The 25,247-nt window shown below is 45.3% G+C and overlaps 1 protein-coding gene across 6 annotated transcripts in view; it reads right to left on the bottom strand.

Moving 5' to 3' along the window:
- The window catches only part of ALS2 (alsin Rho guanine nucleotide exchange factor ALS2), a 224,019-nt gene that overhangs the window by 111,293 nt on the left and 87,479 nt on the right, over nt 1-25,247 (bottom strand). For all 6 annotated transcript variants that reach the window (XM_083842224.1, XM_083842222.1, XM_083842219.1 and 3 more), the window contains one exon: nt 8,553-8,677. The gene's annotated coding sequence lies outside the window, so the exon portion shown is untranslated. The remainder of the gene's footprint in view (nt 1-8,552; nt 8,678-25,247) is intronic.

Genomic DNA, 25,247 nt, shown 5'->3' with positions numbered 1-25,247 from the left:
GAGATGCAGTTAGTTGGGTGCTAGTACAAAACTGTCACTCCACCTTTGAACAGATGATAGTAACATTTCACCTACCCCCACCGAAAGAGACACTTGCTGGAGATTAAATCTTAAAGCCCTGTCACCCTCCACCACTTTTAAAGTGCACCAAGCACAAACCCTGCGTCTCTGGCAGCAAAGAGCATGGCAATTAGTGCAGAAAATTCTCACTGAAATGCTTCTTGGAAATGAAATGCCTGAGACCTCCCCCCAGACTATAAACACAGCAGCAACAGCCGAGAAGGACCAAGGGCTTTCTAACGACACTTTCTCCACACAGCTCTCTTGCTACAGACATGGGGCTGGAAGAGGAGTGCTGGGGCCCAGCCACAGGCACCCTCTGCAGCGCTCGGAGCTCCCAGCAGAGGAGAACAAGCCTCGTGTGAGCTACCAGAGGACTGAGACCCTGATGTTTTGCTGAGGGAAGTGTATCACCCTGTCAGCTCCTACGCACACTGCAAGTGCAAGCCCCTGCAGCACCAACTGGAGGACGCACGGCCTCGATTCTCCATCAGTCAGGTACATGGACAGCAACGACAGACGTAGCCCGCTGCTCCCACTGCCCCAGCTCTGACAGCCCAGCACAGGCACAGCTCACTGTGCTTCCCCTCACAGCACCCACGGGGAGCCAGAGGGCATCTAGTTCCTGTTTCCTCTCTTCTTATTCTTCTCAGTGAATGCTTATTCCTTTTTTTTTTTCCTTTTTCTTTCTTTTTTTCAAAATCAGCCTGAACACATCCTAGGCTTTCATGCTTAACACTGAATGATCATTGGGTGTTTCTCCCTGTTAGCTTCACATGAGCTCCATCATCTTGGTGGGCTATTTCTTCTCTCATTATGATTTCCAAATCTCAATACAATTGTCAGCTGCTGAACACACTCCTTACGCTTAATGGCTTCTGAGTGAGACAGAAGAGAAGCTTCTAAATATGTTTAGAATCCACCTGGAAAACTGAGTAGGTATCTTGCAAACCAGTCTGAGCTTCTGTAAACTTACTTTTGCCTTCACACTAAAATTACACAAAGAAATCACAAGATCATAGAATCATTTAGGTTGGAAAACACCTCATCTGGTCCAACCTTTAACCTAGCAAATAAAAGGAATCAGCTGTAGCGACTGGGTTTATGAAGAGAATTCTAGAAGCTGGAAGCAGGCTACTTGCTGTGCTGAAGTAGAGCACCCTTTTAGTACGCTATTTCTGATTTATTACATTTAACTTTGACACTGCAACAAATTTTAGCTCCTCAAATTTGTGGCTAGTATCTAAAAACAGTCTGGCAGCAAACAGCAGGGCAAAAAGGTCTGCCCACACAGTGTGTGTCTTGTAAATGAAACAACTGGGATCTCCCCAAACTAGAAAATACATCAGCAACATGTACCAAGGTTCAGCGTCTCACCAATGCCACTGCCACGTGGCACCTAAAACCCTTGCCTTCAGATACAGAACCTGCAGTTCAGCCTTGGGGTGCTGAGGGAGCGGAGGAAACACTGAGCAAAGCAAGGCTGGTTCCCAAACGGCACTGAGCAACTTTTAAGCAGGTAACAATTAGAAGGCTAACAGGTGCTGTAGGGATCTGCTGCAGACAAAAAGAGAGAAGGCTACACTACACACAGATGTAGTCTCAGTAGTAAAGTGCTCATCAAGGAGAAGGGTTCCCTTCTTCTCATCTGCTGCTCCCTACTTTTATTCCTGCTCCTGTTTCCCAGCTCATCCTTTCACAGCGAGCCATATCTAGCCCTCAGGCTACCTGCCAGCAGGCCATTCTCATTCACAAGGAGCTAAAGAGAAGGCACAAAGGCGGCCAGTCAGAGGCATATTAACCAGGCCTCGCAGACAGCAAGTTCCTTTCTGCCCTCCCTGAGTCCATTCAGGGCACAGATTCTTGCTATGCAGAGAAAGACCTTGGATATTTCAAAGCAGAAAAGGCATCTGTGCTTGCCTTTGTCTGGGGATTTAAGCACCAGTTACGTGTTTGTCCCAGAAGATTTAGTCAACAAGAGATTTAGTGAACAAAGAAACACAAGCCAACCTGGACCAGCATGGGCTGGAAGGAAGGCAGCTCAGGTTTCCAAGGCAGTTATGTCGGAAGCCATCATTAGATGCTGCAAAGTGCTCTCCGAGTTTCATGCTGAAGCTGAACTCCATACAATCAATGCCAGTTGTTCCATCAGTTTCAGTAAGATACTCGTCAGGCCCTTTGACAGTAAACCGTAAATTGGTACCAGTTCTCCCTTCCTGAATGCAGCTGATGCTCTTTTTCCCTTCTAATAACACAGGTTCCCACTTTCTGATGGATGTTGGAATGACAGCAGTGCTCTGATGGCAACTGGGCTGCAGGAAAACTTAACAAAAGATAAAATAGGCAAAGCTTGCTTTCCACAATGATTACTCACAAGTGAGTTGCTCAGACTGCGGACTTCCAGCTGCCAGGAAGCTACAGTGGGTGTGATTCCCTCTGCCAGGCAACATCACTTACAGAAGCACCTGTACTTGGTACTGAAGGTACTGAAGATGAGTAGGGTGTTATTATCAAGCTATCCCACCCAAAATGGTTGGTTTTGAGCATCCTTTCAGGACACTTAGGCTATAGCCATACTGTCTTTTTTACACCACACCGTGGAGCAGTCTGGGTCCTTGCTTCCCAAGGCAGGCTGTCTGGAAGGTGCAGAATGCCTCAGTACCCTACTCTCTGACTTCCCTGCCAAAAGAAATGCCTGATACCAGAGTCTGGGTTCAAACAATGCATACAATACGACTCCTTGGGGTTGGAAGGCTGGAGTGGAATAGTTTGGATGCTCCAAGTCACCCAGACCACGAAGAGGTAAAAGCAATGTTCTTTGCTTGAGCTGAAGAAGCACAGGAACAAATGCTCAGCCATTCTCCGGCTTCCCTACAGCACAGAGAGCTGGAAATTCAGTCAGATCTCCACTTTTGGACGAGAAATCTTTAGGGTGGTGCACTACAGCGGTTGATCTAATAGTGCTTGACACTGGCAAGAGGTGCTGTGGGGCTGACAAGAAAATAAGGACACAAAACATAAAAGGAAACAGGTTATATCACCTCTATAAAATCCAACCATTCCTGGCTTCCCAGAACAGCTTTTTTGGACCTAGCTGTGATAAGGAGTAGTTTGCAGAGTCATCTCGAGACCATTAAATGACACTAGGATTCAGGAAAATGCTTTAAACAGACACCTTCCCTGTAAAATCTATCAGCTTCCATTTCGGACACTGAGCTCCTTCCTCAGGGCTTTCTCAGAACATTTTCTGTGCCTGACTTTCCTGGCAGTCTCCAGGATTTAGGCACCAGCCCCATTACAAGTGCCTTAATTCCTGTGACTTGATAATCCCAGACACCGTGCACATGTTTGCAGTGTTCATACAGCATTGAAAAACACACATTACACCGACAAATCAGCTACATACACAGCTGGTATCTGAGTACTTTTGAGCCAGGAGGACTGGGCAGCCTGCGTTAGAAAGGTCTTGGAAGAAGACCCTCGCATCTATTTAAATCCTTTCTGCACAGCTCCAGAGGCCTCGAATTCCATCAGGAGCTACTTCCTCTCATGTGGTTCTGAGTTTCACACTTCACGATGAGAGTTTGGCTGGTGCTCAGTGAGTTGGACAGAAGGGTGCGTGAAATGGCTCAGCCTTCAAGCCAAAGCATTTAGTAAGTACAGAGTAGCTAATAAGGATTTAACCATATAATTCAAGGCTATTTGGCTTCTCAAAGCAGTTTTGCCACTCTGTAGTTTAGAAGCCACTAACTGATGTGTTAATCTGTTAATATGAGCAGGCCTCAAAACCTTTTGCATAGACCACCTCTGTACTGGTCCTGGGCTCTTCTCTTCCTCAGGGCATGTGTCTGCCAATGCGCCTCGCACCAGGAAGAACTAAGAGCAGACTTAGCAGAGTGCCAAATGCCGCGGCCAGAGAAGAAGCTGGTCACCAACAGTCATGATGCAACTCGTATGGGAGCTGGCAGGGCCCAGCTGCTGTGCCAGCTGCTGAACAAACCCTCTTCACTTCCTGCCCCTCTGCCGCCGCCTCCCACACGCTGCTCTTACAAGGGCTGCATTGCTGCATCACACACTTCATCCTGTGCTTTGAAAGTCCAGGCTAATTGAGTGACAAAGTCATTCTGCCTTGCATCTCAGCAGAAGATTTTACTCTAAACGTCCTTTCATCTCCTGACCTTCTCCTCTCTGCCCTTCTCGAGGCCTGGCTATGCCAAGGCCCAGAGGGGCACACAAAGGGACAGCTGAACCTTTCCAAAGGCACCTACTTGGGGTGCTGTCCCAGCCTCAGCCTCACCAATGCTGTTGGTACTTAGGGAATTCCTGGTTGGGAACCCAGGGAGGGAACTGCCAGCGTAGCCAGGCTCTCTGGGCAGTGTCCAGCCCCTCCACAAACGCTATGCCATGCGAGAGCCTGCACTAGTGCGCTTACAGCACTCTTCTTCAGATGACAAACTCCTCTCGTTCCACAAGCAAGATCTACATTACAACTGCTTTGACTTACGCTGTTCCCCAAAGGCTCAAAAATTAGGATTAGGGCTCTCTTGCACAAACACTGCAAAAACATGACCCAGCAAGGTCCCTGCCCTTGCCTGCTTCCAGCTTGAACACACTGTAAGACAAGGGTGGAACAAGAAGTGGAGATGGGAAGGATAAGGCTTCCAGGAATCAGATAACGTTACTCAGGCTGGACATGGTGATGAGTGCTACATGAATCACCTATCCGACTGCTTCGTTCTGATGAAGCAATTTCTTAGAGACAAAAAGAGTAGTAGAACTTAATATATATATATATATATTTTAAATAAAAATGTACATAAGGGGAACCTAGTGTGGTCTGTAGGTACATTAGCCCCCATATTTCGTATTAATGCTAGTTTTGCCAGAACAGTAGATTGGTCTCTCTTACACTGCTTTGCTTTCACAAACTTTAAGTTTTTTCCTTCCTATCACATTTGCACAACCCACACTGCTGGTCCTGCAGTCTCTTCTGCCAAATGTGGCTGGACTTGATGATCTCAAAGGTCTTTTCCAACCTAAATGACTCTATGATTCTGTGACTCTATAGGCTCACAGGGAAGACAGACAAAAAGCAGGAGAATTGTACAGCCATCATAATTCCCACTGATGGATGCCCAAGTATCGTCTCCTTAGAAAACACTTCTCCCCTTCTATTTGGCCCAAATATCCTCTCCCTCCTCCCACAATCTCCTATTCTCATCCGTTCAGGAGAGTACAGTCCGTTAGTACAGTTTCCCACAAAAAAGCACAAACAAGCAACATCTGAGACACTTTGCAGTTACGCTGCCACTGATTAAATACATGGTGTTTTCCCTCTATAACACACAGATAATTTCAGCAAGTGATTTTTTTTTTCTAGAACTGCTGAAGTGTACTGTTACATTCACACTCAAAGTGGGTGATTCTTCTCTGCCTCCCCAGAATCTCCCTATCTTAAACAGATGCTTTCTTTCACCACCTCTACCCTAACCAGTGCAATCCACGCCACAAGCAATCCTCCTAGATATTCACATCTGTTCTACTATGTTTCCAGAGCAGAGGGGGAACCTCTGCTTGGGCAGTGTATAACACACTGCAGCAGAAAATGGCCAGCATGTCACGAACCTTTGAACAGTGCAGCGCTTAAAGCTTCTCCACACGAGATGAAGAAGGGCTGGTGCCATGCTTCTTCCTATGCTCAACACTGAAGTCAAGTAATGTTATACTACTACAACCTGTATGATGGTCCCAAAAGGGAAAGCTAGATGAACTATTAGACATGATTATGAAGTACTGTAAACACTGTGTTAATTCCACACAATAAGTGCCTTCATTTCCAATGAAGACATTCTAGATTTTACCCCTTTATGGATCTCTGTGAAGAAGAGCATGAGATAAATGCAAGTATAAACTGCAATGTAACTTTATATTTGTTTTATATTAATTGCATATATATGTATGTACACACACATCCATGTTTAAAAGCTTGCGATGCTAAATATTAGAGAAAGAACCAACCAATGCATAGAAATTATTTTTCTCTTGCAATGCAGCTAATTATCATCAGGTGAAATGCAAAGATTCTTTTCATTAGCTTATACCCTTCTGGAATGGTGATTTTAGTCTAAAAAGCAATGACAGGCTCTGTTTTGAGGGTATAAGGGCTACTTTGCTCCTCAGACTTTATTCTGTGTAAGCATCCAAAAGGAAACCATCTGGTCTGAAAGATGGCTATGCTATCAATTACCTGTGAGGGTGCATTTTCAAGTGAAATGATATCCTTTCAAGGTTTGGCTAGTTTGTTGACAACTTTACCAGTGGAGAATTTTCTTTTAGGTTTCGTCAGTGTGTAAAATTGCAAGACTGAGTATTTGTGAAATAACAAAATTTAAAGGGTCAAACAGGAAAGAGAAAGGCAAGCTGGCTAGAAACTGTACTATAAATTGCATACATTGTTCTGCCAGACATCACCACCTGGGAGTTATTTAAATCTCTAGATAAGTAAAGAGAAAACACCAGTAGAGAAAGAGATGTCACAGATAAATGTGTGGTGTGCAAAAGTCAATAGGACACATGGGTGAAGTAACAGGGAAAAAGCAGAAATATGGATTCTGCTCCTACTTGCAGCACAGCAAACTACTCAGACACAATGAGCGCGAGTAGCAGTGCAGCCTATGGGTGCAGCAGCACAGAGTTAGTCCCTCTCTTCAAAACACAACCAGCCTTGGCTCTGGCATCTGCAGTAACAGCTGACTGATGTCAGGTAAAAGAGTATTGCATCCATAGTATTGACAGCTGATGTCACGACATCTCTGCTCTTCTCTTCACAAGGACTGGGGAGGCAAAGTATGATGGATGAGTACAGCTGGTTTAGCAGGGCTAGGTAACACTTTCAGAAAAAAAAAAAAGGCAAGTTTGAGATCAGGAGTCAACTTTGCATGATCCCCAGGGTGCCATACGTGACTGCTGGGAATTCTCCATTGTTGCTAATATACAGACAACATAGCAGTGAATACCTGCCTCTACTAGTAAAATAAATACGGCCTCCTGGCATGAAGGTAGAAGGATTCCTGGAAAGTGTTCAGCTGAGAGGAAGCAGCCAGTTCTCAAGGTGTGTTTCTGATCTCTCCCAACTTCTGCCAGCGTTAAGCCCATTTCAAAACACATTTCTCAGTTTGGGCTTGGGCCTCCCATTTAATATGTGATTGATTTTACATCTTTACAAAACATTGTCATGAGGCTAGTTTCCTGGACAGATAATTGCTGCATTCCTTCAGTTCCTCCAGTTAGAATAAACTTTTTCAAACTTACAGTAATTCTGATCTCTTTTGGGGTTGTTTGTCACCATGCAACACAGTATTCAAAACATATCCACAGCCAAACGCTTCCATCTGAAATGAGTAACCTGATTTTTAGCTAATATTTGTATTCCTACGCTCCACACATCTAAGGAATTCCATTAAAACTGATTGATATTATTGCCATCCTGTTCACCACCAACTGTACGCTCCAGCTGTAGCTCAGTTCCTCCAAAGAAGGGTGAAAACAACAAGCGTAAATATCAGTTGCAAGCATTTAAAGGAGCCAGGAAACTGATAACTACCTCTACTGACTGATACATGTCTATACTTGCAGCTATTAGTTACAGCTGTTCCTGATTCTTATGTCCCGGAAGAACTGTATTGCTGCCATCTCCTCTGAGAAGTCCTGAACAAGACATCTGCATCTTGATAAATTCCATTAAATCTTCTGTGATCTACCAAGCATTTTACCTGAGACCTTGCTGCAGACATACACATAGCTTCATGCCAGGATTAACCATTCACTCCACCCAGATCTTGCAAGTATGAAGGAAAGGTTCTGCCTGAAGATCTCTTCCTTTGAGCACAGTTGGCTATGTAACTCAGAACTGTCCCCAGAATATGAAGCTACATCTGGCTTTAGGGCTTTGAAACAAAAACACTGCAGCCACCTAAGATGCTGACCTCATGTGATTGTACTGTTCAGGCTCTAAAATGTTCAAAGAATTGCACGCTTTGTGCTTGCAAGCTTTATGCTGGATTGGTTACTTTTGATTCATGACACTGTCTTTATAAGAATCAGATTTAATCTCTACTTTTGCAGCCAGAATAAACTCAGGGAAAAACATATCATCAGTTCAGTTGTGTGTTCATGGCTGATTTGGATCAAATGTGTACTCTTAGGTGCGGAGTAAGCAAAACAGCAAAAATTACCATATTCCCACCCTAGCAATGTCCTCGAGTTCCCAAGGACTGAGGTGAGCTTATTGCCCATGCTCATGCAGAGCCTCTCCCATGAGCTTTTCTGCCATTCTACCACAGGCTTTGTGCCACCAGCTATTGTTCACTATGAAATGTGGGCTCCCAGCAAGACCGTTTGGGCTGATCATCTTGAACATGTCCCGTCCCCCACCACAAGTACCCTATTCAACCCGTACACCAGATCTGGTCCGTACAGCAGCCAGCACTGACCTTCGCAGCGTGATGAGACACGGCACCCACACAGCAGGCAGGAAACACAGACTCCTGGTCTGACACCAACTTTGCAGATCACCTTGAGGAAGCCACGTCGTTCCTCCTTGCTCAAGTTTTCCCAGCTGTAAGATATGGATAAAAATGTTCTTTGAAGTCTATCCAGATCCTTTGATAAAGGACAAAGATTTTAAAACATTATTCTTGACTGCACACTCTTCAGGACACGAATTGCGTCTTTGGCATGGGAAATCCTCTAGCACACCGCAAGTGCTAGCACTGCCCCAAAGAGAAAACAACAAAACTCTGCATCAGCTTATCATTACAGGCACTGGAAAAATACACTTCGGTTGCTGATACACTCTCAGATTTTGGCAAGTCTGTGTGTTATTTCTGAACACAGTCGCAAATTGCTTTGAGTTCAAAGAATTATTCAGCACTGCTCAGGGTTATCTAGGAGGCAAGCCAACCTCCGGCTGTATCACCCCCTGTCCTTGGGAGTATTTCTCTGGTTTGATCTGAAGCTGAGTGGATTGTGAAGACACACAGCTGGGTTTCTGGACATCATCTAGTATTCCACAAGCTCTGATCAATGTATTTTACTTGCCAGGGAGAGTTTTAATTTTCTTATTTAGAAGAATGAATTCATGTCATGAGTATTTACATTGGCTCTGGGCAATCATTTTTTTTTGTTCTCCTCTGTTCCCTTAAAGATCATATAATAATTGTTCTAAAGCACTGATGGTCGACGGAGCATGCACAGCCCCAGCTCAGAGCAGGGAGGGTCCTTCTTATGTCACTGCTGTCAACTTAGGACAAAAACTGCGATGAATAGGAAAAAATAAATAAATCTTTTGTTTTCAAAGCTAAATAGCCAAAAATGCAGCTAGAAAAGTTCCATAAAGGTTTAGGTTTCAGCAACTTATAGCAGAAACAAAGCTGATTCCTCCTCTTGCTGTGCCCCCTGACCTCAGAGTTTTATATGTCACTGCCTAGAAGGCCTCTAGTCACGGCAGCCTCTGTGCACGGCTTTCCCAGGACTTTCAGGGTTTTCCTCAGGGGATGCTTGAGTTGGGGAAAAAAGGGCTTTAGCACCAGCCTTCGATTTAAAATAGCAGGGGGAGTTTACTAATTAATATTCATGAGGAGGGAACAGTCTGCTTTTTGTTACCGCTGCCGTTTCCCATGCAAGGTGGGTTGAGAGGGAGGAATACATTACGAAACATATCCTACTGTCACAAGTGCCACCACCTTTAGAGATACAGAAAATCAGGAGCCTAAGCGGAGCTCAAATGGTAAATATTTAACAGGGAGAGGACTTGCCTCCACTTTCTGCCTGTATATATTAAACTCATTATTTCATTTTAACAAGGGAACTGTGTTTTCCTGAGCTCTCTATCCCCACCCCCGCCCCCCGTTTAAATTCTGGGCCTAAGTGGGTAGTTCCCAATGTGCTATAAATCCCCTCCACCCCTAACACAATCGCATGTATTGCTCTGTTTGCTTGGTTTTCAAAGTCACTGCTAACTCTCCTTCTCTAGCTGGAAATGTTACTGCTATTCACTGGGGCACAATGAAGAGCAGACTGCTTCCCTCACACTTGTACCAAGAAAATTCAGGGATAAATCAGTCATTTTCATACCAGTGTAAAGCTGCTATACCAAACAAGTGTGAATGAGGCAAAGCTTTTCCAGTGCAGCTCCAGATCTGGGGTTCCTGTGGTCTGTGGGCATTCAGCTCAAAATATTCTGCCTCTCACTTCCAAAAGCACAGAGCGTGGTTCCCCCCCCCCCCGACTTCCTCATTCCTTCTGGCATCCAAACGGGTATCTGAGTTCAGGGATCCCAGAACCAGAAGCGATTTCTGGAAATTACACTTAAGGGTCCAAAACCTCTCCTGTGAGGATGAGCAAAGGACTCCTTAAATTCTGTGCAATCACTGGGAAAATACACCGGTTCATTTGGCAAAGTCAGCTGTTATTTAATAATGCCTTAGAGATAAGAGAGAGCTGCTAAGAGCTGCATTACCCACCTCCATCTCTGACACCAGCAGTGGATTCAGAGAGGAACTGAGAGACCGCTCCAACATACGTGGAGCACCAAATTGATGTGAGCACTCATGACCCTCTAATAGCAAGGCAGGAGCGAAGTAGCTGAGGAGACACCCAAAAGAATTACCATTTGACATCTGTGCTGAGTGGAACAAACTGCGCTGGCAGAACCACGCTCCTGTTGACACCTTTTCTTCTTACCTCCACAGAACACCAGAGTCTTGGTGGACCAAAAACGGAAAAGCAGGTGGTCTGTGAAGGAACCCACCTATCAGGGAGGGCAACAAGGGCTTTGCTCTGCTGGCAGGGCCTGGGGCCAGTCTGGGGCTGCATGCACTGTGATCCCAGCCCAACCTCACTATGTTGACAGATGTCCTTAGACTAACAGCAGTTGAATGGATTGGTACAGCCAGCTTCACCTGGGGGAGGAGGGAAGAAGGGAGGGATGGCACAAGGAAGGACAGAAGAAAGAAACAGCTGGTCTCACTCACAGCAGCTGTCCCTTCCCTAAAGGCCCTGCACCATTGCAGTATCCCTCTATTCCTACAAGATCAAGCTAGGAACGTTTGCCAGTGGAAACATCCTGGGTCCGCACTTTTACAGAGGCAAAACCACGAGGTAGCTGTACCAACTGAAGTAGTTTCGCTTGCGTAGTGCCTGCTCCTTGCAAACAGAAACATGCTACTTCGGCACAGGACATCTACTACTGGGAGAAGATTCACTTCCACTGCTAGGGTAACAAAACTGCTGTAGTAGTGCAGATAAAGAAGATGACGGGGTGACTCCCAGCCACTCCAGCAGTGCATCAGGGTGGAGGCACTGCCTGTTGCAGAAAGGTTCGTGGTTAGGTGCTTACACGGCAGCTCTGCAGATGCTGCTCAGTTTGGCTGTCTCCTAAAAATTGCTCATAGCTATGTATCACAGCTAGACCACAAAGCTGTGACTGCTGAAACCAGAGAGGAGAGGTTAAGGTTTGGCTTCAGGATGGCATGAAGCATGAGCAGACACTGCATGGAGATATGAGTAGGTGGTCTCACTGCGTTAGCCAAGGCAAAGGGAAAGCTGAGGCTTTCTGAACATGGCCGAGCAGAGGAGGGTAGCATGCCCCTCGTGCCACCTCCCTCACCTAGGCTGTGGCATGCTCTCAGCCCACACAGAGCAGGCTTCGCTGGAGCTCTGGCTTTGAAGAAGTATGCCTGACTCCGAGCCGATTGTGAATGCAGAGCATGACCCATTTTAAACAGGTAGGCCAAGAAAACCTCCATCTCTCTGCCTTTAGGGACCTGTTTCAGAATACAGAAGACTTACCTTGAAAATATTTTCCATACTGTTTGATGTTGTGGAACCGTCAGTGGGAACACTGAGAGCATTAGAAGCCTGGGTGGCTTATTGATTTGTTCTAGTTTTATTAAATTGGCTAAAGTTCATTCACTAGTCTTCCTTCCCTGAACTCAAATACCTATTCTGAATGCTGTCTTGAGAGGGGCAAACAGGAAAGAAAAAAAAAATGACTTGAAAGTTGAAAAATTATCTAAAGAAACCTGTGATGTGAAAATGGACTTCATAAAAAGTATATACTATTTGTATCACTAACATAGTCTTTTGGGTTCAATATTTCTGGCTACTAAAATTCTAGAAAAAGCTGTTTGCATGTGTCTGATATTCCTCATGAACGTGTGTGTGTGTACAGAGGAATAAAGACTCAAAGAGAAAAAGCCTCCCAACTACATTAATTTTTCTTTTGTCAACCAAAGAAATGAATGAAAACTTAAGACTACTGCCCTTTCTGTGAGCAAGAAAGATGAGAATTACATTCCTGGTAACCTATACCCATGAAGTAATGACAGACAAATTAAATGGCTGAGGTCACACAAGACCAGTCCAGACCTTTCCCCTTCCCCCAACAGTAAGATTAGACACCCTGGGAGATTTCCAAGGAACTTTACAAATTGAAGTAGAAGTTGTGAAAATCACCAGTATTCAGCATCCCAGAGAAGGAAGCCAGGGTGCAAACTGCTCAGGTCTGACTGAAGAAGTGCAGAGGAAGACGAGGGGCAGCGCTGGCACTGTCAGGTCCTGGGGTATCTCCCAGTGCAGGTGGGAACTGCTGCCAAATGGGCTTGGGTCAGGCTGCAGAAAACAGGAGACTGGGGTATAACACATAAATGTCTCCTTGGATCTAATTCCAGATTTATCCACACTGATGTGATGCAGAGATAAAACTTCACAGAAGTCAAAAGAGCTACATCTGTGCAGACAGGTGTGAGACCTGAATCTAATCCCTCTCTTTGCTTCTTCTATTACTGAAACATGAATTCATTTCCATGTTACTAATCCTGATACTTAACTTTTGTTATGGTATCATTTAGCAATCAGGAGAGATTTGGAGACTTCTTTTCTCAAAAAACAAACAAACAAACAAACAAAAAAAAACAGCCTTTCTCCACCACCTCTGTTTCCTAGGAAAATCACCACAGATTTCATGTGCTGCAGCTTTACATTTTTTCTCTGAAAAATACTGATAAAACAGCTTACTTCCCCACAGCAGATCATTTAAAGGCACAAGTAGGTTAAAATTCGTAATTCTTCCTGCTGTCTAATTCTGGATATATTATAAGATGCATTTGTACTTGAATGAAATCTTTTTAAAAAATCATTAATTGAAGCTGTCTGGCTCTGTCATTCTGCCCTCCCATTCTCCACCCAATGAATCAGTAAATTGTAACAAGAGAATCTGGCCAAACAAGTTCCTAATTCAAACGCCATCTTATGGACAAAGAAGTCTTTGAAAATAGTATCCGTCATCTGGCTCCTTGCGATGGAGCGGAAAGTTGTGTTTTTACTTTTCATGGAATTCATCTCTGCCTTCAGCACTGTCAAATGTCGAGTGCGGTACAGTACGAGAGGGGAATTCAGTGAAAGGAGAGAGCAGGGGGAGGCCTCTGCTAAGGCAGCCCGGGGCAAGCAATTTCCTGCCAGTTAACACACGGCTACTGATAATATTTCTCCCACGAAAAGAGATCCAAATAGGGAGAAATTTTATACCAATTGATTCCAGGTTACCAATAGAGCTTCCTTTTCTAAGTCCTAGTCTTCTGCTCACTGAAATAAGCGGTAGGGGGTCTTGGAGTGCACGAGGCAAGCTTTTCTGATCACCGAAATGCAATGACTGGCAGAAGAGTCCCACGTCCTGACAGAGTGAGACTGCAGCAGCATCAGCCTCTGACGCTGAGCGTGCAACTCGTCACGGCTACGTCTGTGCGGGCATCACTGAGCGGTACTTCTCCCTGCAAGCTGCGTCTGCACTCACAGCCAACGCTGCACAGTTCAGTCACTCATCTGGGGGAAGCGGATTCAGAGTTAAGCACTGTTCTATCCACAGTTGTAAGATAAACAAACAAATAACATCATTCCAACTGCTAGAAATCTATAAAACTGATTTCAAATGTGTCTAATAAATTTGTTATAAAGCAACTTACTCCTTGCATGTGTGGTATGTTCAGGTTTTTTGCTTCTACTTTTTTCCTGCTGGAGTACCTGAGAGAAACAAGAGCCTGAGGGAACTGGAATAAAAGACATTTGTTCTAAGTATAAATGCACGGGGCCTTCTGTGTGAGGAGACCGGAGCCTTTGCCTTTACTCTCCTGCATCTTGTAGCCTCTTTGAGGAGGCTGGTGGGAAGAGGTTAAAGGTTGCCTAGAGCTGCCAGTAAGAGTGAAAAATGGTGGACAGTGCCCCTGTTCTTGACTGCAAGTTCCTTTATTTCCTTTTGTCATGGCAATACCTTCCCAGGGAAGGCCTGAATGTTGCAAATTAGTGTTCCAACTTATCTTTCTAATTACCTCTTCAGGTGTAACAGTGAGACAGCTGCTTGCGTGAACAAAAGAAACTGCTCAGTAGTGCCTGTGCATCAGCATCCGTCACAAACATACTTAAGCTTATAAAGTATCTGGTTGTTATTAAAAAAAAAAAAACAGTCACTGAATTTCCCCCGTTTCTTGGTGAAGTAAAGACCTTGCCCTGACAACTTCAGACCGGTACAGAAAGTCCTGGGAAGAGATCTCACCTTATAGTAACATTTCTGAAGATGGTACAATTAGGAGAACAGCTGATAAAATCAGATGTATGAGCTGAGCTTGAAGAAACAGGAAGTGTGCATTACTAAAAATGAGACAGACGGAACTAAATGCCTGATTTCAGGGAGGGGAGGCTAACTTCTGCCAGAGGTGCCTGAAATAAGAGCTGCAGCTTTTATTTCCCACCACGTTTCTCAGGCACAAAAGAGAACTCCCTCTGATGGGAAAGGATGCAAAGGGAAACAACCTGATTTTGGAGACCACGCACAAAAAGGGTCGAAGGAAAAACGTTCAGTCCTTGTGCTCGTTCAGAATAGAAGCCCGAGAAACCTGAAACGAATTCCCAGCCATGCCGTCATCTGTCACGCACTCAGGCAGCCTATGAGTACCTGGCTTTTCTTGGGAAAGGGGGTGCTGCCGTGAAGACTCCTTCCACGTGTAAAGAAGCTGTGGCGTTCTGCAAGAATTTTCACCAATAAAGAACTGAAGCGACTCAAAAGACAAGACAAAAGATAATAGACCATTGTTCGGGACTGTGTTTGTAATCATAGACAATACACCTTGAGGCAGGATACCAAACCCATCCTGACAGATGATGGTCCAGGAAGAGAGATTAGGTTAACCCAGCCAAGGCTGACCTAAGCAAGCTGGTAAATCCAGCAGGCACTCGAACCAAGGCATGAGAATCTGATGCAAAGCCTACTGTAGTGGAAATATCTTGCATGGAACACCATTAGAGCAGACTGAGCTCTTAGTAACAACAAAAATGCACACACACGCACAGATACATGCCTTTACGTGGGATTTGTGGCTGGACAAAGGCCGTTGTGAAGCCACACGCAGGTATGGAACGTGAGCTGCAGCAAGGTGAGAGAGCTCAGCACAGTGGATAAAGGGCTGTCTAGGTAAAATTGGAATTGTTGAGTATCTGGATCTAGCTAGAAATGCTGACTCATTAAAAATTAGCCCTCAAGCTTTTTTGTGAATCTGGCTATGAAAATGTATGAATTTTCATTTTCAGCACTGAATGGAAAATCCTGTCACTAAGAAACTGGTTTCAGAAATATAAAACCTGAAATAGTACATTTAAAAAAAAAAAAAGAATAATAATAATAAAAAAGAATTAAAAAAAAAGAACTAACCAAAACAGCTTTTACATTTAGGTAACAGATACAGGGAAAACATCTATTTCTTTACTTTATTTGCATTCCAGTGGGTGTTCCTACATCAGCGTTGTGGTCCAGAGCAGTAGTAAAGGCTTGAAGCAAATACAAGTTTCCTGAGTACCCACACTTAGTAGGAACTGGTTTGCTTTGCAGAGTGGTTTTGGTGTGCACCAGCTCGATTCCTTCTGGCTGCTAAGCCAGAACTGCTGTGGATACAAGCTAATGAGCTCCACTCCGTAACTGGTTTGAGTCAATGCCTGGTCCTTTGGGCAGCTTCAAAACACATCTTCGGGGTTTAAGCCATTCATGTGAGCATCTAGTCCAAAGTTAAACTCCCAAACCATCAACAGTGCATGTATAGGGGTCTCAGCACCAAGTAGCTTCAATCTACCAATCCACCCACGTCGCAAAAATTACTTTAGACGCTGTCTAACTGACTCAAAATATGCCAAGTGTTTATTATTCCCTAATGAAGGGCTGCAGATATGTGATTCCAGCTCAGAGCAAATGATCACAGCCAAACTATACTAAATAAATCAGTGTTTATGCCAAGTCACAGGGAACAGTGCAGCAGATTAGGCACTCATTAGAGATTAATCTCCAAGCTATGGACTGAACAAAGAACAGATGTGATACAAAAGTTTTCACTTAAACCCACAAGGTTCTGGTCATATTATGACAACGGCTAATGCATTCTTCGTGGCTTTTTATGTTTAGCTTATCCTGAATAATGTTAGTAAAATTACAGCTTCCCTGTGTGTTCCCTGTTTGTTTGATGGTTGAACATTATCGTCTTGCCACAGAATAAGAAGGAAAAGGTAAAATTCAAAGTGCTTTCAAAAGTTCATTTCAAAATCACCCACGGAGAGCTCTTTGATGGGCGCTGGTGTTGCGGCATGAGAAGTAATTCAGACACCTGATCGAGTTCATTCAAGTCCATGCTCAGATAAAGAAGTTGTTTTTCCTCTCCCTCTCACACCCTAGACTTAAAGTCACTTGTCAATGTCAGACCTTACAGATTAAAAGTAAAAGCCTCTGCATCAGAAACAGACTGTTTTTCTAGAAGGCAGAGAACGTTTTTCAACTACTATTACATATAAGGGATAAGAAAGACATCCTGAAAGATTCAGACAGCTTCAGACATTAATAGAAAATACTGCAAATATTTCTTCAGCTAATACGTCGCTTTTCATCATACGCTTGCTATATTGTATGTTTATACAGCTCAAGGATATATGGTCACATCGTAAGAACAGAGCTGATGCTCACACTTGGAATTTTCTTTCCTCTCTTGTGTATAAGATTTTCCCACTTGCTAAAAGCTAAATTCTACTGAAGATGACCTATATTTACTGCACCATTACGTGGTATCTTCCCTAGCAGGCTGCTCTCAGGAGGCTGGGATGTTACATACCACAGATGGAGATACACACAGGTTTATATTCTAGATTTCAGCAGATTCATTTCAGTGACACAGGGCAACAGAACGGCAGCCAGGTAAGAATCCCATTAAAAGTAAATTACTTGAAGGAGAAAAGGGAATCCTGCTTTTCCTGGCAGTTTCAGGATATGACCCTATTAAGCTATATAAAGTCACTCAAATTAAGTGCGACTCGTATATTAATGTCTTGATACTAAAGGGCCTTGCCCTGTTTAGCACAGAAAAGCTGTACATCCAGGTGATTTTAACTAGGGCAGCAGGCGCTTTGCATGTAGTGGGCTCATCCTGGGACCGGCAAGACCATGTGAAAATGGACTTCTGGAGACAAAATGAAACTTTTACACCAGGAACTGCCCTCCCCATGTAAGGTAATTAAAGTAGGTACATTCTGAATACCAATTTTACGGAGTGATGCAGGTCTTGCCTTGTTCCAATTCCATGTACTTTGATAAGAGGGTGGGGATCTGACTACACATGTTGGCTACTATAGGGCATCTGCAGTGAACTGCTGCTCCATCTCTTCCAGTCCCCAATTACCTCCACCCTGCTTACAGAGAGGAAAAATTGAGAAATAAAAGGCCCCGTTTCCATTGCCTTAATGTAATTACTAAGCAGCAGGTTCATGAGCTAAGAGGAGCCATCTGCCAGGGAAGCAAAGCAGAGGGTGGGTGAATGAGACAGGTACAAAATGAGGCCAGACAAAAATTCCCCAGAAAGTAATATTTAAACCCAAAGGCAGCAGTGCAGGGAGATTAAGTGAAACAGGGAAGACAAAATGCTTTTTCCAGCCTGGCTTATGACTAATCTGAGTCTTGAAATACGCCTTTTGCCTGTCTTTGAGAGACCAAGGCACTGCGTGCCTCAGGGCCGTGCTGCCCACCACCACGTGAGGGGTCCAGGTGAGAGGCCCCTTTGCAGCACTCCGTCAGGGTGGCAGCCAGGGCTCCCCAGCTCTTCTCACCCTGGCTCCAGGCAGCAGCCACGAAGTCCTGGCCTGGCTGGCAGATCCATAGGTGTTCATCCAAGTCACCGTGTTAACACAAAGCCCCAGCTGCAGTCTGCAGTTCTAATGTGGGAGAGTAGTGACTTCCACAACAATTTAAAACAGGGAATTCTTCTTTGGCACATCTCCCAGTAGTTTTTTAAATTTGGGTGGGCTTGTAATAGTGCAGCTTACCTGGGGGGACACAAACCGCTAGCAGGGCATTCTGGTCCTGGGATGGTCTCTACCCCTCCTAGACAGCAGCTAGGGCTTCGGGGAGCCTGTAGTAAGGCACCCACCTCCAGGCAGACTAATTGCCATGCAGGGCCCGCAGGCTAGATGCAGGTAGAGAGGGAGCTGAAACCACTGATTTTCTTGGATTGTTCCATTTGCAATTTCAGCAGCTGTTCCATAGCTCAAGCAGATCTCCTTTGGTGCCTTCCAACCAAATGGCTGCGAGCCCTAGCTGGGAGCCCAGGACAGCCAACAGCTTTTTTTTACATCCTTCTTGTTTGGGAAAGTTTGAGAGCAGGATGGTTGGCCTCATCTGATCTCCTGGCTACATGGGATGGGCTGTGTTCAGTGAGAGAATTCAGATTATCCCAGATATAAAGGCAGAATTGAATGCAAAGACATCAAACTGCTACACACAGATTTGCCACTAAGCACACATGGTGAATTAAGAGAAGATTAGAAACTGGGAAAGGAGACAATGTGGAGTGGAACGAGTACTTCAAATGTTGATCCTGTGGAGAACTTCACACTAATTACTTTTGAGAAACACTGGGAATGAAAGGCTGCCTCAATATGCTAACATTACTCACAGCAACGTGTGGTTTTAGATGCCACACCATTCATCTTCTGCCTGATCTCTCCACATCTTGCAGACATCCAGCGGACAGATTAGAGCACGGCTAACACGTCTGGGTTTAATTGGGCATGCCCTCTTATGCCCACAGATTTTGTCTGGGAGGAAGGGATAATCGCAGGACTTTCTTTACCTTTGTGTAGGATTTCTGGGAGTCCAGTGGCCCAGCTGGAAGTACTGTGTGGCAGCAACCCCCAGGCTACTCCATGTCCAGAATCCCCAGACATTTCTATAGCATCTGTACTGATCAGCTGCAATCTGCAAGTGAGTCCAACACTTCCGAGAAGTGTCAAAGGGGCTGATGGTACACGTTGGAATCAGCTGTGAAGCCAGGGCAGAGTAAATTCAACATTTCCCAAAGCACTAGGTTTGCGGTGCACGTGCAGACCATCTGTACAATGCACAGATGATCTTCCAGCATCACCTTGCTATGTTTTTTTCTCCACAATAGCTTTGCGAACATTTCTGCCCACAGTTCTCCAGAAAGAAGTATGGCAGCTATGGTAAAAAAAAAAAAAGAGCCCAAGGAAAAAGATCTGATACCGACCCCGACCACCATTTCTGCTGTAATTAGCAAGGTATTTCTGAACCTGGCTCTGATCAGCTGCAATGTTACCAAACATGGACCCAGCAGGGTTAGAAGTCCCAGTCTAGAGATCCCATGCTGGCACCATGCAACTGAGCTGTTGGTATGAAGAGAGAAAAAATATCCTGTGAATGTGTCTGAGGGGGTGGGGGTGTTCAGCTGCTGGATAGGAACAGAAAGGAAAGGTTATTAAGTTTTCCTTTCACTAGAAAGTAAAATGTGACAGAATCTGACTTCTGGTGGACATCAGGGTGAAAAGGAAGATGCAGCTAAACCTTTCTAGCCTCTTCCTTGCTTCTGAAATAACTCAAAAAACTATTTAGAGAGAAAAAGAACTACAGTACTTTTAATCATCACCAGCAGGTCTTTAACCTCACAGGAAACAGAAAAGGAAGGACAGACTGTAAAATATCCAGACAGACTAAAGGTCATTCTTCTTTCCCTTGGGATGAAACATTGCAAGTCGCCTTCAGGACAAATATGCATCTGCTATATACACTCTGTCACACAGAACATCCACATCTCTTCACTGTCACTCGATAGTGGCACACCAAGTTTACATTTCAAAATGGAGATAGGCATGGCAAAGGTGAGCGAGCTACAAGGTAGACATAGAAAAAAAACAAGGCACTTCCTCCCAGTAACAGAAGGATCAACCCAAGTCAGATATATTTAGCGGACACGTAGTTAAAATAAAGCGCACTCTATCAGAAAGTTTTCCTGTGGAGCTTGTGTTAGAGATGGGAATTTGGACTGATGAAGCAGCCCAGTGCTCTAAGAGCAGAAAACGCTTCCTAGATATCTCCAGCTCTTCCCCTCGCCGGTTTTGGGCAGTTCACAAAGCCTGAGGGGCAGACAAAACCAGCACAGAGCTAACTGGGCCAGCTGGGGTGGTAACAGGAGGCTGAGGGTCAACCAAGTATTTGCCAGCCCTGCCACATCTCTTTGCTGGGGCAAACTTCTCTGACCCACTCTCCTCTGTGCTACTCTGCCGCCTTTCCCAGGCCACCGAGCCACCTGGGGAACCCACTTTTCATAGCTTGGAGCATGAAAAAGGGAGATTTTCATTTCCAGCTCTTTGAGCCTCCAGAAAAAGGGTGGAGATGGGCCTTCCAGCAACACACTGCTGCTGCTAATGAGAAGGCAGAGGGGGAGCTGTGGGCAGGAGGGAGGAGGCTGAACACACGCTGAACACACGGATGCTTCTTGCTGCAGTGCCTCAGGATCTGCTGCTCGCTCTCATGTGCTGGCAAATTGCTTAAGTAGTAGGCAAAGAGAAACACCCTGCAAAGCTTTCCTTAAATGGGTTATTATCAATGAACTTACTCTTTGGTAATAACATTTAAGGGCAAAGGACAGGAAATTACTGTGTGGAAGCATGAAATGACCCAAACCAGTCAAGCACGCTGTGCTTCCTAGCGCAGGGTGAACTTTTACACCCTCCATGCCAAGCCCTGTGCAGAGGCATGCGGGGAAGCGGGCAGAATCGGCTCACACCACACACGTGCATATGGAAAAGCAATGATAAGCTCGTTTCTCAAACCTGTCTAAATAATGCTTGAAATCTTTGAGTCTTGACTTAGCTTACTCGCCCGTCATACAAACATTTCAAAATAGAAAGAATCAGAAATGCCCCTTTCCTTGCCAGATGCTGGAAGCTGCACATTTCTTGCTGTTCTCCACCCAGCAGTCCTGCCACGGTCAAATGACAGGACTCACCTGCACACCAGGAGAGAAGAAAAGCGTGGGCAGGTACGAAGAGGTGAGTCAGAAGGGAACCAGCCAGGAGAGCCACTGGCAGAAGCTGACATGAGCAGCCAAGCACAGGGCCAGATGCTCCGTCACAGGCATGAATATCCCGTACAGAGGCACTGCTCTCTGCCAGCGCTCTCCCCATGCCGTGCAGTTGCAGCCACTTCTGCGAAGGGCATCTACCATCAAGGCAGTCATGTCGGGCAGTTTGGGGTCAGCTGTTCAGGTGAGCCCAAACAGCTGGGCAAAACAGCAAAACCCATTTAACACCTCGCTGTCACAGAGCACAGAAGTCAGCTCCCTCCTCCTGTTGCTCCCATCCTGCAGCATCACGGCTTAGGTAGGTTCATTTTCTGAGGGCTTCTTGTATGGGCTGGGCCAGGAGAAGGGAGAGATGTGGAGGGGCTGCCCTTCTATAAGGAGCAAGGGGCTGGGGTGGCCCAGCACCCCCTACCCCACTGCAGCCTCCCTGGGAGCCACAGGCTCAGTGGCTGCAGGGACGGTGGTGTCACAGCACCCATCGTTTTTAAATGCTGGCACTGCTGTCCCAGCACCGGCCTTTGTGAGGACTGGCACCGAAGTTGTTAACTCTCCCTTAGGGGAAAGCAAGATGGGATTTCACATCTTGAGGAGGCCAGGCTTTCAGCAGCCACACCACAGAAGGTGGGGAACACAAATCCCCTTAGACAGAGCCTGAATTGCAGCCACACTGAACAGCTTGAGCTGCAGAGGGGCCAGAGGAATCTCTCACTGCTCCACACCCTGTAAATCCTTTGCTAATTGCTTTATTGCTGTTATTTGTGGAGATAAAGGAAAAGGATTAATTAACTAAGAGAAAGAGCACACATCTCCCTTGATGGGCTTCATTAATTGATACGGGAGAGAGAAAAATCAATTAACAAATTCCTTTGCCTTCCTGATCAGTCTGGAAACAGAGCCCTGGCACTTTTTTGTTTGGGACTGTGAATGGTAAAAACGAGCCTGCTCCCCTAGCCCGCTGCGAGGGATTCATTCATCAGTTTGCAGCAAACATCCTTAAACAGGGTGGTGCAAAGGCTGTCCTTCGCAGATGCTCTGCAATTCTATGACAACGGGCAGCGACGTGACAATGTCAGCGAGGTGATGCTTCTGGGCACCAACTCTCTCATTTGGATGCTTCAAGCTCAGGAGAGCTACTTGATTGCAGCGAGACAATACAGCTCTAAAAACAATTATAACACAGGCTCTGGTGTCCCCTGACACTTTAAGCTAGTACATGATTTTCTGCAATGTATGAGAAGCAGCAAAAGCAAGCATGTATAGGGAATACTATATATTGCATGGATTAGTATCACTCTTTATGTTTTCTTGAACCTTTATACAAATTCGGAGCTAGACGCAGACACAAGAATCTACCCAAGATTCCTTTCACGTGGTGTATTAGTTGAAGGAAATGAATAGTCCCCAGGGATAAGGCCTCAGAGGGAAGGAAGTGTTTGATGAATGAGGTTAGAAAGGTCTCAGTGTAGCTGTGTCATGTCTCGGTAAGGGCTTCTACAGAGAAGAATGATAGTGGTTTCCATTGCCTACACAAACAGGGGAGGATATTCAGCAGCTGTGTTGCAATGTATAAAAAACAAACAAACAACAACAACCCTCAAAAATCCAACTCACCCCATTTCTACAGTTTCATCTAAAAGCAACTGGAGTAAGCCAGATGTAATATATTCAATTGTTCAAGCACTATAAATCACTACTCTGTGCTAAAACACAGATGGGGGGAGAGCTGTAGTTATCAGCTGGGAATTACACAATTTGAATCTGATGTCTTGGACAGCAATTCTTAAGTTTCACTGTCACCGTCTCCCAGGGATGAAATTAGTGAATAAAGGAGAAAAAGAGAGCACAGGCATTGAAACAGAGAAAAAACTGCAGAAGAGGGACAGAGCAAGCTAATAAATAAAACAAGAGCCTGAAGGGAAGAGCTGCTTTGTCAGAATATAAATATTTCCCTTCCCCTTTTATCTTTAATGTGGTGCGAGGAGCTTATTAAGGGGAAGTGTAGCTCTGTCCCTGGAGTCCATCCACATAACCATGTAGGGAGCTCAGCCCAATGCAACCAGCATAGCCACTCACACAGCAACTCTCCTCTGCTGGAAACAAACGTAACGTACCAAGCAATAAAAGGGAAAGCGGGAACCCGTAGCAGTCATTACAGCTCTTATCTTGCTGGCCCTGGTGCTGCTTTATGCTTTCCATTACTCGGCGGCAGCACAGGCAGGGGCCCAGGCCGGGGAGCTCTGCTCTCCTTGGCTCCGAGCTGCAGCACTGCCTGCGTGAGCCGTGTCCTGCCAGTGCTGCTCCTCCGCAGGGAGAAACCGATGGGACGGTTTGTAACGAAGCCAAATGTTATTTTGGGATGAATAAAAAGAGGGAGGGAGGTGAGTAAACAGGGAAATGCTGACGAGGGAGTCCTTTGGTCTCCCCCATATTACTGCACGGCACGCTCCCCACACAGGACGCGCTGCGCCCCGAGCACGAAGCCTGTCCTTGTAACTGCGCGGCTCCCCGGTGCCGCTGGACCTCACCTTCCCCCCGTGCTGCGCCGAGAGGACAGCGAGCCTCGAGGGAAGGTTATGAATTAACGGCTCCTCTCCTCAGAGACCTGCTTGCCGCTAATGACTTGGTTCCCCTTCCCAGCGCTGGCACCAGCACCTCCGCGCTGGCCCTTCAAGATGTTCGACCATATGGCTGCACAAAGCTGCGCCATCCGTCAAAGCGTCCAAGGCAGGAAGGGGTACAGTTTCAAATTGCTGCCAGCAGATTCCTTCCCACTATTTCCCTTGCCTGAGCTGTCACAGATACAGGTGTCAACCTGGCTCCTTTACTGCCTCACTCTTTTCATCTACCCTTGGGAAAAAAAAAAAAGAGAGAGAAAAAGAAAAGCTTTGCATTTCCTCTGCTCAGGCCTTAAATTGGAAAAATGAAGGGAATTCATTGTTGGTGCTTGCTGATCCCTCCACCCCTACTGTTGCACCACTGTGGCCCTTTGAGCATGACAAAATGAGCTCCCCAGGCTTGATTATGCAAGCGACTAATTCCTCCTGGAGTCAAGGGGGTGCCTGTGCTCACTGGCTATACAATTTGGGTATAAAAAACAAAGCTTTTGTTTTTGCTTCTGTTTATAAACACTTGGAATTTTTGCATTAAAAATGGACCTGATTTTTCTTTTAACTGTATGCTCACGAATAGGAAAAGAATGTCACGTACTCCTGAAAAATCCTTTTTTCAAGTATTTTCAGAAGAAAATGTTGGGATTATTTACATTTTGGGTCATCCCCACACACATACAATGCTTCCACAGGAGCTCCCACCCCAAGTACTGTTTTTTATCATGTTTGAAAAAGAGATTACCTTAAATACCACCAATAAATTTAATTTTCTTTAAAAAATTTCAACAATTATTTTCAAAAGTGATTTTGATAAAAATATAGTTTAAAGGGTATTCATAATCAAATCAATACTTTTAAAGACAAACAAAAGCAATAATGAAGTTTCATGTAACCCTCATACTGGTTCAGGGATTTTGTTTTTAGCTGGCCCTGTTAGGAAACAAGCCCTTTGACCCCAGGGAATCCATCTAGCAAAATACCACTTGTGCTGGTTCCCAGCTGCCCACCTTCAGTTCCAGCTCGTGAGCAGCTTCCCTGGGGTGGCTCGGTGCCCCTGAAGAAGCTCAGAAGCAGCCTGGGACCCCTCCACGCCCCTCTGTCCCTCGTGGTAGGTACCCAGAAT

Source organism: Anser anser (genome assembly GCF_964211835.1).
Source record: "Anser anser genome assembly, chromosome: 6".
Taxonomy (NCBI): Eukaryota; Metazoa; Chordata; class Aves; order Anseriformes; family Anatidae; genus Anser; species Anser anser.
This window is presented reverse-complemented; position numbering and strand designations above follow the sequence as displayed.